The sequence below is a fragment of the Eubalaena glacialis genome, chromosome 10 (assembly GCF_028564815.1).
Source record: "Eubalaena glacialis isolate mEubGla1 chromosome 10, mEubGla1.1.hap2.+ XY, whole genome shotgun sequence".
In the NCBI taxonomy this organism is placed as follows: domain Eukaryota; kingdom Metazoa; phylum Chordata; class Mammalia; order Artiodactyla; family Balaenidae; genus Eubalaena; species Eubalaena glacialis.
The window spans coordinates 18164448-18175602 of NC_083725.1; positions in this window are offsets into that span (position 1 = coordinate 18164448).

Sequence of the window (11155 nt, forward strand, 5' to 3'; positions counted from 1 at the left end):
CTCTTCGTTGCCATGCGGGCTTCTCATTGCAGTGGCTTCTATTGTTGTGGAGCACAGGCTGTAGGCGCACGGGCTTCAGTAGTTGTGGCACGCGGGCTCTAGAGCACAGGCTCAGTAGTTGTAGTGCACGGGCTTAGTTGCTCCGTGGCATGTGGGATCTTCCTGGACCAGGGCTCGAACCCATGTTCCCCTGCATTGGCAGGCAGATTCTTTTTTTTAATTTTTATTTATTTATTTATTTATTTATGGCTGTGTTGGGTCTTCGTTTCTGTGCGAGGGCTTTCTCTAGTTGTGGCAAGTGGGGGCCACTCTTCATCGCGGTGCGCGGGCCTCTCTTGTTGCGGAGCACAGGCTCCAGACGCGCAGGCTCAGTAATTGTGGCTCACGGGCCTAGTTGCTCCGTGGCATGTGAGATCTTCCCAGACCAGGGCTTGAACCTGTGTCCCCTGCATTGGCAGGCAGATTCTCAACCACTGCGCCACCAGGGAAACCCCCCTACCTATAATTTTAAAAACAGGGAAACTATGTGTCCAAAATAGATGACAGGTAAAGGAAAAAAAAAAAAAAAAAAAAAAAGAGTGCTTACTACATGCCAGGTCGCTACTAATTATTTCCACAAGGATTATTTTATTTAATCCTCACAATCATTCTATGACAGGGATTGGCAAACTTTCTATAAAAAGCCAGGTAGTAAATATTTTAGACTTTGTAATCCAAGAGGCAAAATTGAGGCTATTATGTAGGTATTTATGTAACAAGAAAAATTTCTGCAAAATTTGTATTGATGAATTTCAAAATATAATAATTGATACAATTTTTTGTAATGCTAATGTAACCGGGCAGGACCCTATGGGGCCTTCCCAGGACAGACCCCTCCCCCATATCCTCTGCTTTAGATCCTCTCTGAAGTACCCAGATAATAGTATCTGATTCACACTTCCTGAGTTGTTTTACAGATGCTAAAACCACCAACAAATGGAAGAAATTAACTACTTGATGATCATGAGCCCCACCCAGACCTACTGGCACCTAAGGATTGATAACATTAACCCCTGTGACACAGCCCTGTTACCTCATCATAAACCAATCAGAGCATTGTGCATGAGCTGACCACATACCCTGTGACCCCCCCCCCTCACCTGGCCTTTAAAAATGCTTTGCTGAAACCCTTTGGGGAGTTTGGGGTTTTAGAGCACAAGCCACCGTCCTCCTTGTATTAGCGTATTTAGGATAAACGCTGCACTTTCCTTCACCACAATCCAGTGTCAGTAGATTGGCTTTACTGCGCGCAGGCGAGTGGACCCAAGTTTGGTTCAGTAACACTAGTACTATTGAGGAGAAGATGGAATTCTTTTTGCTTAACTGAAATTCAAAGTTGGTATTCCCTTTCATCAAAATCAATAGCAAATGCTCATCTGAAAATGCTGATTTTTCATGAATTTTATGTATTTTATCTTTGAAAATATCTTTGAAATTTTCTTTTCATGGGTACTGCCAAATACTGATACCGGTCCATGAACATATGGTTTTAACTGAGCATATTCATTGCTTGGAAGGCATTTATACAATTCTATTAAATTCTTCTTCTGATATTTGCCTTTTAGCATGTCATTACATTGTAGATTAATTGCTTTCAATTGAAGTTTAGGTGGAAGCTCCTCAATTGCACAGTTAAATGGATTTTGAAATATGGGAATTTTCTTTGCACTTAGATCTAGGTCCAAAAGACTGTTGAACAGTAGTTTGAACTCAGAGAATATATCTACTGCAAATTTGTTTGGATATGGAGATCTTACTTCTTAACTTATGAACAGCATAGTAAAGTATATAAACCAGCTTGAGATTGCTTGTGATTCAAACAAGGTTAGTTGTTGAAATGACTCTACCACAGTATAGGTATGGTGTAGAAGTGCTGTTTTGCTTTACAGCTTTAGGTTTAATTCATTGAGAAACATTATCAAGCCTGCAACAAAAGCTAATTTCCAAAGCCATTTACAGTTCGATAACAGTGGTCTAGGGCAGTTCTTCTAACCACTTAAAAATGTACAAACCATTCTTAGCTGGAAGGTTCTATAAAAATTGGCAAAGGGCTGGGTTTGATCTTTGAGCCTTAGTTTGCAGAGAATTTTAGTAACCGCCCAAGGGCACAAAACTATTTAGTGGTAGAGTGGAGATTCAAGTTTGACCAGGCAGCCTGGCCTCAGAGCCCATACTCTTGGTGACTATGCTATACTACTTGTGCTAAGGTAGCCAGCTAGCAGCTAGCTGGTGGCCAAATCCAGAGGGAAGTTTTCTTTAGCTAGCAGTTTGGGCGTTTTTTCCCCTTTAAAATATACAATAATATGTACAAGACGGTGTAAGTAAAATGCAACCAATACCCATGTGAATGAAAAATGTTGCCTATCATATCAGTAAACAAAGGATGCTGCGGCCATCAGGTCACTGCAGCCACACTGAACAGTGAGCCCTGAGGGAACTCAGGATGGGAACAACCCAGCTGCCTACTGCCAAGACTTTAGCCATTGCAGCCCCCTAGCGGTGCACCCAGAGGAGCCTCAGGATGGGAAAGCACGGGATACTGCCCTAGATAGCCAAGGTGCATATCAAAGGAATGATTTCAGTGAGCCCAGACTCTTACATCTTCCCATACATAGAAAAGCGCTAAATTCACTAACTTGAGATATCTGGTTTTCTTTAATTAACAATAATCTTTTGATGTTCTGACTACCTGGTCTTTATTGCAAAACTCCTATATATCCTCGCTCCTCCCTTACCTCTTCAGAGCAGTCCCTCAGAGCTATCTGAGAGGCTGCCTCTGGGGCTTGAAGTCCTCAGAAAGTCTGCCAAATGAAACAATTCTCAACTTTTAGGATGTGCATTTTTTTCAGTCAACACCTGGGTGCTTACTATCCAACTTTAAATATTACCCCACTCTTAAAAATCTCTTCTGTTTATCTCACTTTGATAATCCTGTGCTCACATCTCTTCCTCCCACCTGACATAACCACTGTCCTGAATTTGGTGTTTTGCATTCCCTGCTTTACTTTTTAAAACTACTTTCATTACATGTGCATGCCTAGTGTATCTCTAAGTGTAACACAGAATTGTTTTACCTGTTTTAAAACAATATAAATGGTATTATACTGTACATATTCTTCTGTGGCTTGCTTATTTTCTCCACTTGATTTTGCCATCATATATTTAAAAATAAAACTAAATTTGAATGCCTTTGGTGGGATATATGTTTTCAGTTACCCCCTATGTCTTATACCCTTACATTTCACATATTTTAGTTACCTACCTGGCCCCTTATGCCGTTTGAGCTTGCAACCTCTGATTTAAGATGGCATTCCATTTAGCCGTTCAAATATGAAGTTTTAGATAACATAGGAATTTATTTGTGTAATGACATTTATGTTATATATGACAAAAGCTGGATATAAAATTGTATATATGATATGCTCTAATCTATATAAACAAAATATATAGAGAAAAGACTAGGAATAATTTTGCCAAAATGTGATTTTTGGGTGATGGCATTTTGTATAATATATGCTGATTATGTTTTTCTGAATTTACAAAATAATTGTTAATTTTTATCAAAAAATTGTTTAAATTTAAATACTCTGTAAAGTAGTTTAATAAAGACATTATTAGTCTCTTTATTCTTTAATCATGTTAACTTCAATTAGGTTATGTTCATATTTTTAACTACAAGACATCAATCAATCAATTGCTGCATTTTTCTCCTGGTAGATCATTTCAAAATAATCATGGATGATAACGAGGTACAAGGGATAGTCTAGGGTAATGAACAACAGTATTAGCTCTGCTGAATCATTTGTCTTAAACCATATCAAACAAAGATTGCATTAACAGAAAGGATAGCCTACATGGTATTTCTAAAAAAGCAGTTCAATAGGTAAGAACTTGCCTCGCTTTCTCCTGTGAAAGGAAGAGTGTCCCCCAATGTAAGAACATGAATATCTGATCTGTAGACAAGAATACGGAGCCAGATAAAACTGACAAGTGAGATCTATCAGCTCTTCTTGCTCTGGCTCCAAGCTGACCAAGCAAACATCTATGTAGCATGTCTTTAGGAAGAGAATGTATTCATCAGCTCACCTGAGCTTTACAAGGTCCTGTGATTATTGGCACTCTGCTTTACGCGTTTACTTTTTGTGGGTTTGGTTAGCATGAAACAGCCCAGAGAATCTGATTACATTTGGAGGGCCCTTACACAGATTTCCTTGATTATGAACCTGAAGATTAGATCCTAGAACGTGAGGCCCATATCAATGTACTGCTGTTTCTAGGAAGTCTTATCTAGACAGTCCTCTGGGTCAGCATCTCTTAGATGACAGTCCCTTCACACTCCCTTCTGTGTTTCACAGGTTCAATTTGATGATAATACTCAATTCTATCTCCATTTTTCAAATTATTAACAAGCCTATATGGCCAAAGTGAAGACTTGGCAATCACAGGTGCCAATTTAAGTATATTCCAATAAAATCCTACCATTTACCTCTTATTAACTGAGTAAATGAACACAACGAGGTATTTTTTTGCCTGGGTTATCTGGTTATATCTGACCTCTGACAGTATTTCACATATAAATTATTATTCATAGCCTACTTCCTTTCGGGCAAAGCAAAAGATGTTGCCATAGCACAAAGAATTTTCAGATTGTTGTGGGGGAATTCTGTAAAACTTGCCAAATTAGGGCATACCAGCAATTTTGAAAATAATCCAATATGTTGATGTGGGAAGACTGTGCATATAAATTCTTTAATTATCTCTCCTTTTGGCTTAATTTTAGCTTCGTGGTGTGAGAGTGGCTCTGCATTTTGCACTGCTGCCATAATATTGGATAGCAGTTCCACTTGGCTCCTTTCTCAGCCTGAGTTCAGAGCAATACAGCAGTTATGTGATGTGGACACAGTTTCTATGCTAACGCCATCCATTTTAATAAAGTAAAGGTCTAGCCCATTGAGCCTAGTTGAATACAGCTGTTGCATTGATCTCTTCGGATGCTACAGCCGTTGAGTTCATTTCCTTAATCACATTTTCCATACGGATAAAAGCATGAAACTGCTTGGTATCTTCCAGAATGCATGCATTCTAATTTCAGAATTTAATCAAATGTAACTGGCTTCCTGACAGAGTAAACAGAGCAAAATACTGTATCCAGACCAGCTGCCAAGCTAGCAGCCTGAATTTATTTTTCCTTGCTTTGCTAAATGCATCTTGAATTTTAGAAAACATAGTCCAGGTTCAGGAAATTTAGCGTTTTTGAACCAAGACCAGTCACCTCTAATATTCTTCCATAAATACATCCATTAAATTTCAAAAGTCAGGTAGCTGAGTTAATACTTTCTCACATGTTTATGGCCAGAGAAGAAAACATGTCCCTCTTCTCTACTGAACACAGGGATTGTGTACATAGACCCTTGTCATTGGGGCTAATCTAATAGTATAGAGTACCTGTAAATATCTATACATTTTTTTCTGATTATTACTTCTGTACTTCTTACTTGAGTCTTATAATCTAACCCATATCTAAAATCTTTCTAGATATTTTCTATGCCACTTTTTATATATCATTCCATATATAAATGTCAAAACTTTATTTTAATATAGACTCAGTGTAGCAACCAGAACACATAGAAATGAATGAGTTAGCTGGGTAGACTACCTATTTCTCAAACCACTTGGCTTGTGAAAAAGGGCTTGAGGAGGTACAGAATACATTACCAATTCCTCTGTTATTGATAATTCTAATTTTTCCCTCTGTAAAGCAGACTCCTTTGTTGCATGTGTGTCTTTTATTAACCGCACATATTTTATTTATATTTATGTTTCAATTTCATTTATCCTTTAATACTATACCAGGAATGGCCTTTGGAGGGGGTGCCTGTATGGACGGAGAACTTTATCATTCACTCAGGAGATAGTTAGAAATACACATGGCCTCAATTCAAACAGATACCAGTTTCCACAAGTAGTTTATTTACACCCTAAATTCCTGAAGTCCCTGGAATTCCTCCCTCCTCCCCCTGCCCAGTTCAGTTCACATCCCCAGCTCCTTTTCCAGACTAACTCCTAGTCCCATAGCAACATTTAGTTCAGCTATCACTTCCTCCCAGAAGCCTTTCTTGTTCTCTTGTCTTCTTCACACTCTTTCTTGGTTTCAAATACCATCCCTATGCTAAGGACTCCCAAATTTAAATCTCCAGCCCAGCTCTCTTCTGAGTTTCAGACATTTATGTATAATTGTTTACTCAATATCTCCACTTAGATGGCATCTTAAACAAAACATGCCCAAACCAAACTTATCACCCTTCCTTCAAAAAACCCCAGCTGGGCACTAATGTTGAATTAGTTATCTACTGCTGTGAAAAAGATTACCGCAAAATCTAATGGCTTAAAACAACAATAAACACTGATGATCTCACAGTTGCAATGGGTCAAGGATTTGGGGTTAGCTTAGCTGGGTGATCCTGGCTCAAAGTCTCTCATGAATTTGCAGTCAAGATGTTGGCCAGGGAAGCAGTCATCTGAGGGCTTGAATGGGGATGGAAGATCCCCTTCCAAGATGGCTCACTCATATGACTGGCAAGTTGATGCTGTCTGTTGGTGGGAGACATCAGTTCCTCCCCACACAGGCCTTTCTCTGGGCTCCATAGAGAGGCTGGCTTCCTCCAGAGCAAGGTGATCCAAAAGAGAGCAAGGAGAAAGCTGTTATATCCATCATGACTTAGCCTCATAAGGCAAACACCATCAGGTTCTCAGTATTCTACTGGTCACCCATGCTAGCCACGATTCAGTGTGGAAGGGTACTACACAAGGGTGTGAATACCAGGAGACAAGGATCAATAGGGCCATCTTCGAGGCAGGTTACCACCACAGTCTAATCCACTGCTCATATCAGAAACCTGAGAGTCATCTTTGATACCTCCTCTCTCTACCACCTTCAGTCAATACCAAGTCTACCTCATCTATGCTTTGAATCTATTCTCCTGTTATCACTATGTTGTTTTCATGTGATCAGATCCCACTGAGACTGCAACATTTCACTGCATGAAGCCAAGTGCTGAAGGGGAAAGTGGGAGAGAGTGTGATCTCTTCTGTAATGCCACCTTTTTTTTTTTTCCCACGCCACACTGCTTGTGGGATCTTAGTTCCCCAATAGGGATCGAACGCAGGCCCTCAGCAGTGAAAGCGTGGAGTCCTAACCACTGGACCGCCAGGGAATTGTCTGTAATGCCGCTTTATATTTTATAATGGAAGCAGTCCTGGACCATAATTCAAGAAACCACAGTGTTGTTTGTCTGAATGGTACTACTCCCTCCAAATTCTTTACCTACAGGATGTTGGAAAATGAGGGAAATTAATAATTATTGAGTGCTGGACACTTAACATGTGTTATATCTTTTAATTATGACACCAAGCCCCTGAGAAAAGGGGTTTTATCTCCATTTTACAGAGCAGGAAACTGAATCATGAAGTAATTAGCCCATGCTGTCACAGCTAGTGAGTAGCCAAGCTGGGCTCTGGATCCAGGTCTATCTACTGTGGATCTTGTTTCAAGTTCTGCTTTCCCAGAATTTCTCCTTCAAGGCACCTACCTAAAGTCAAGGCAGGATCCTGTCTGATTAGTGTGGTCTTTTGATAAGGAAGTTTCTATCTTGATACAGAATAAGGTGAAAGTATGAGTTAGAAATAGGCTTTTAGATCTTCCTTTCCCCTCTAAAGAAGTAAATAACATTTGCCTCAAAGAAAGGTCGAGTGATCATAGGCTAGGAGGAGAAACTGGTCTTTAGGAGAATCAAGGCCTACAGCAGGGGGAGAATTTAAAGAAAGATCAGAAGCCAACATGAGTGTGTCAAATTGAAAGTTGGAGGGAAAGAAAAAGATTTCTGCTTCCAAAACCAGTCTAAAGCATTCAGACTGTGCCTTGTTTGGTATAAATTCGTCAGTAGGTAGATGGCATGTGAATCAAAGGTGAAGTTTTTTAGAGGGAGCACAATGGCGCAGTGCCCAGATCAGAAACATGCTGGTCTTTTACTGCATTCAGAGGTCTGCATTCTTTTTTCTCTTTAGCTCTTTCACATTGCTGGGGCTACTGGAAAAGAGTCTGTCATCTGTACAGCTCAGTGACAAACAGGAAGACCTGACGAAGAGACAATGAAACAGGGAAAATAAGACAGAGAAGCCCCTGAAGCAAAACTCTGTTTCTCGGGAGGTTAAATTGCAGTTAGCAAAGGGGGTTTCAGAAATTGGACCCAATTAATGTTCTTGACTTGTGTCCTCCTCAGCTCTGGGGACCAAGTGTGGTAAGATGGCAAGAGCCTGCCTGGGCTTTAGGGTGGGAGAGAAGTGGGTTCCACTCCCATTTCCGTCATTTGTAGCTGGGAGTTCTGTGTGCCCCTCCCCCAAGGGCTCAAAGCCTCCATTGTGATTCATCAGCTCAGGTGATAATGAAACACGTGGGGCCCCTCCCCCAGGGCTTGTTGCATATTCCAAAAAGGTAATTCCTAGAAAATACAAAGAAATGAGTCTTTAATCTCTGACAGTTGAAATGCCAAGTACCTTGGCCCAAGATGGGGCAGAAAAGACACTCTTTTTAAGTAGACAGTGGGCCCCGCAGCCTTGGTCAGATGCAGTTGCCCGGGGCAGCTGTGCAAGTTCTGTTTTGTTCCCGTAGGTCCCCCTGTGGGTTGGCTCATTCCGTCCTCAAACATCTGCTTGCTGTCATGTTAGGAAAGCTGCACCTGCTTTCCACTTTCTCAGGGATGTTGGGAGGGTTCGTGAAGGGCTGTAATGAAGGGAACTGGTAGAGTCTCAAGATAGATATTGTTAAATTGCTTAAATTGTGTCTGTGAGTAAGCTCAGGTGTGGAGAGCTGACAACTGCCCGGGGCATCAGCCCAGGTTCTTGGCAGTAAAGGGCAGGCCCAGGTGAGGTCTGGTTTGCTGCGGCCACTTTGCAGAGTGATGGACGTGAACTCCGGCCGTCCTCATACGAGGCTGAGTATGCACAGAAGCAGAAAGAGGGGATGTGGCCCCTCAGGCTTTGCGGCCACTGCCTCCAAGACTCCCCAAAGAGAGATCTGGTGTTAACAGGAAGACAGGATCGATATGCAGCACCCCGGCAGCAACATTGTGTCTGTTACCCTTGTTTAATTTGCTCGGTGTAGGACGATTGGACTGGATAATCCAATTTGGCAGTTTTTCTGAGTTTGGAGTACTTTCAGTTTTTCAGAACTTCTTTTGATGGCTCATTCAATTATGTGGCCATCGTAATCTGTTTGTTAATCACTTGAGTTCACAAGGGGATGTCACATCCTCTATTTTCTTTGGCTTTTGACAGTTCTGTGAGATCTACACAACTTGGATAAGGTTAAACTTTAGGGATCCCCAAAATGCAAGAGCTCAAGCAAGACACCTGTTTCTTCCTCACGTAAACAGACTAGCTCAGCAGGCTGCTTGCCTCCCTGCAATTATTCTGGACCCTGGGTCCTCTCCATCTTGTTTCTTTGTCCAGGTTTGAGTGGGCGCCTTATTTGGGGTGCAGCCAATGGAAAGGGGAAAGCATACGACCTCGCCTGGTCTGGTCTCAAGGCACCATGGTGCCTGGGAATGAGACACGTCACTCCTGTCACACGTTACTGGAGAGAACGTAGTCACATCTGCACAGAAGGTGGTGAAAGGTCAACTATCCGCTCAACCTTGTGCCTTGCTACACTTCCATTACTCTGGAAAAAGGGAGAAATGAAAGACAGAAGGCTCTGTCATCCTTCCATAGGATCGGTATTAGTTCCTTTTTCTACAGACGAGGAAACAGATTGAGAGAGATGAACTTCCTCAAAGGCACACAACTGGTTAAGGGCAGCACTGGAGCAATAGCATTGGTAGTTTTGGGCTCCTCAGTTCTTTTCTTTATCCCTACCGCCCTCCCAGGACAGTGGGACAGATCGTTTGAAATTAGCGCTGCCCCCAAAAGCTACATAAATCTTGTAATTCTTGGCTTTGATGACTCATAAAAGTAATTCTGGTGGGTTTTTTTATAAATTTATTTATTTATTTGTTTTTGGCTGTGTTGGGTCTTTGTTGCTGTGCGCAGGCTTTCTCTAGTTGTGGCGAGCGGGGGCTACTCTTCATTGCGATGCACGGGCTTCTCATTGTGGTGGCTTCTCTTGTTGTGGAGCATGGGTTCTAGGCGTGCGGGCTTCAGTAGTTGTGGTGTGAGGGCTCAGTAGTTGTAGCTCATGGGCTCTAGAGCACAGGCTCAGTAGTTGTAGCACACGGGCTTAGTTGCTCCGCGGCATGTGGGATCTTCCCGGACCAGGGCTCGAACCTGTGTCCCCTGCACTGGCAGGCAGATTCTTAACCACTGCGCCACCTGGGAAGCTCTGTAATTCTGGTTCTTTGTCAGATCCCAGTCCCAAAGCCCTCCTGAAAGACTTGGGGTTGGCGAGGGGGTGTATTACATGTGTTCATGTTTTAGGGCCAGCCTCTCTAGCCTCTCTTGCTCTGACATGCGCCCTCTCTGTGGGCCTCTGCCCTGCTGAGGTAAAGATGCTCAGCCCCCATTGCTCCCAGTCCTCTGAGCATCAAGCCCCCTGATCCACCTAGAGCTGGGCTGGAGAAACATCCCCTCCATCTGTTTCACCACAGCAGAGTTGCTTGGGCCCCAAGGTGTTGCTGAGTCCAGTAAGATGGCTTGTAGTTACAAGCACTTCCAAGAGTGTACGAGCACTCCTAGGATGACAGGGCCTGGGTAAGTCCAAGAACCAAGGGCTATGTATGTGTGCAAGCCTTCACAATGAATTCTGTGCCCTACCTTTATCTGGGAGTTGGATCCCTTAGAGAGTCCTTCCATCCCTAGTTTGTCAGACAATTCAGTGTGTATCTGATTCCCAGGCATTGACATGACTTAAGCTCTTTTTTTTCCAGGAGGAACCTTGGCTACTAGAGCCTAGGGAATGAGGAAACCTCAACCATAAATTTAAAAATATAAATAAATAAGCAAATTAAACCTCACCCAAAACTGTAATCCAAATCTCAGGTCCAGGTCATCACATCTTCAGTGCCACCAGGAAGCAAAAGTACCACCCCCACCAGTCTCTGGCCACCGCTGAGATGAATGCTTT